This window comes from Borostomias antarcticus (genome assembly GCF_949987555.1).
Source record: "Borostomias antarcticus genome assembly, chromosome: 4".
NCBI classification, from domain to species: domain Eukaryota; kingdom Metazoa; phylum Chordata; class Actinopteri; order Stomiiformes; family Stomiidae; genus Borostomias; species Borostomias antarcticus.
Genome location: NC_140237.1, coordinates 3767006 through 3769505, shown reverse-complemented (window position 1 = coordinate 3769505; position 2500 = coordinate 3767006). Strand labels below are relative to the sequence as shown.

Sequence of the window (2500 nt, the reverse complement as noted above, 5' to 3'; positions counted from 1 at the left end):
AGCTGCTCCTCCAAGACCAGCAGCTCCTCCTCCGTTTTAGCAGGGTGCAGGTCATCCAGTACTGCTCCCCCATAGCTGTCTGCAGACTCGCCGGACAGTCTCTGCTCCAGCCTCATCATTGTCTGTGCCATCTCCCTCAGACTCTGCATGACGCTGGAGAACTGCTGACACATCATCCTCTGGAAGTCTGGATATTAAACACAGATGTGGCTATAAGTAATTGTACGGTCCCATAATGGATATTCAGCTCAAAGTATATCCCTACATGCAGCATGAAGTAGTTCACAAAATTCAGCATACCAGCATCTGCAGATGGCAACACAGCTGGAGCTGTTGGTCTCACAGGCGATGGCATCAGAGAACTACCTGAAAACCAGAGGATAAAGGGATGAGCAGGAAACTATGGTGCTGGCGGCGTAGTGATTCTGGCATAAGGGGAAGAATCAACTCGACATGAGACATGTCAGACCCTGACCTGGTCTGGGTGCTAATCGCTGATGCATGCTGCTCGTGCCTGGACGTCTGAAGGGCTGAAGGGCCTGGGCTCACAGCGCCTTGGCTCAAAGGACCCGGGCGATGAACATCTACTGCCGAGTAGTGAGATGTGAGATGAGCGAATTAGTGAACAGAGTACATGAGTCTTCCGAAAGTCCTGAGTTAACTGTAAGTGTGCAAATATGCATAGACATTTCACCAACACAAACATGCATGGATACCTGCATTGAAAACTGGCAGAGCAGGCCTTCCGGCTCTGGCACCTGGCATAGCTGGTCTGGTCTGAGTTCTGCCGACCGGCTGCCTGGGCACTGGAACATATAGTAGAGGTAAATTAGCTCAGATTAGTCAACTCAAGTAGTACTCTTTTGGGACTGTTGAATGCACTTTATTATATTACCTTCGTCACTGGAGTCATAGCGTGTGTTGCGCTGTCTCTCCCTTGTGTCTTGGGAGTTAATCCATTGATGACTGCTGCTCAAACACCTTCGCCAAGGCACTGGCTACTTCATAATGCTCTGTGTGTTCCTCAGCAGAGACAGAGGTTGTCATGGCTCCTCTTGATGTGCTTGTGGAGGTAGATCTGGGAGGTATAGGAGAATGGGCACTCAGAGCAGGAGAACACCCAAGTCTTGCACAACTCTAACATCACAGCTAGGAGAGCGAATGAGAGAGACCATTAAAAAGGATTATCTCACCTGTAGTACAAGTTCAAATATAGAGTGATTATACGTCATTGTAAATGAGAGCTTACTCTCAATTGATTCACGAGGTTAAATAAAGATTGAATGAATATGTAGCTAGTGGGGGGTTACAACCACACAACTGTGGAGAGAGAATGAGACACTTGGTTCCCTCCTCTACTGGTGTTCATGGCCATGGCCAAACACCTGGAATACTCCAACCCTGATTTAAAGGCATAAAAGTGGGGAACACATTCTTGAGACGGTTCCTAAAACTGGAGGGAAAAAAAACGGGAAAATGATCTTCCCTCTCCTCATCACTCACTTCTGCATGGGGCTGAGCTCTACCCTGTCATCAGTGGCAATACATGGGATAGCGGCTCAGCACACAGGAGAACTGCACAGAGAGGAAGGAGGAGAGAGAAAACCAACAACAAAAAAGGCAAGAAGGGTTAATAACTGAGCGAATCTTGCAAGTTTGCACTACAGGGAAGCAATTGCTCAATTTCCCTGATATTGTGGCGTCACTGGCGTCAGTGATGCGTCTTATGAATCTCACATGTCTACCGCTAACATTTAACTCAATATCAATATTCCCATTTGTTTATCCCGTCTATGGAAACGTATGTGCATTTGTACTTACGTGTGCCTGCCTTTATTGATGATCAGGTGTTTCTCCACCTCAGGGCTGGCCAGACAGAACCATCAGAGACCATTGGGCTGAGCTGAGGAGAGAGCGACATGTTAGAGTGTATGTGTGCATATGGATATGGTGCTCTTCTGTTAATACTCATGAGGGCATTCAACTGAACAAGACTCACAGAGCCTGTGGTGCTGTCCCAGGACTGCCCCTGGCCACGCCTGGCCCCGTCTTAGCGCCTCTTCCTGCCCCGCTCACCTGCTTCTTGCTCAGTTCAAACAAGAACTGGGAGGTTGGCAACTGAGAGCATGGGAGGGGAGAGAGGGAGGGAGAGAGAGAGAGAAAGTGGGTGGGTGACCCTCTCGTTGGCTGACATGCACACTCCACAGGACCACGTGCCAAAAGCCAAGATGGCTGCTATAACAATCCTGCTAGCTAGCCTAGCTCCGTTGTTGGGGCTTCTTGTATTCTGTTAACGTTAAAATCGGAAAAATGAATGCCTAAAAACAAACACATACTAACGGTGTCGTGGGTTAATGCGAAATCAATGAGTAAGCTAATTATCACATTTTATTCCAAGCGATGAAACAGTACGAACGTGCAGGAGCTCGCGCGAGCCTGTAATTAGGAAACAATGGCCCACAACAACACTTCATAAAAGTTATAGTGTACACAACTGAAA

The 2500-nt window shown here is 47.9% G+C and overlaps 1 long non-coding RNA gene across 1 annotated transcript in view; it reads right to left on the bottom strand.

Moving 5' to 3' along the window:
• Positions 1-311: 311 nt before the first annotated feature.
• The window catches only part of LOC311307869, a 2577-nt gene continuing 388 nt past the window's right edge, over positions 312-2500 (bottom strand). The window contains exons 2-8 of the long non-coding RNA XR_014630392.1: positions 2000-2118; positions 1822-1903; positions 1504-1575; positions 896-1078; positions 717-806; positions 476-587; positions 312-366 (exon numbers count right to left, since the gene is read on the bottom strand). This is a non-coding gene — a long non-coding RNA (uncharacterized lncRNA). The remainder of the gene's footprint in view (positions 367-475; positions 588-716; positions 807-895; positions 1079-1503; positions 1576-1821; positions 1904-1999; positions 2119-2500) is intronic.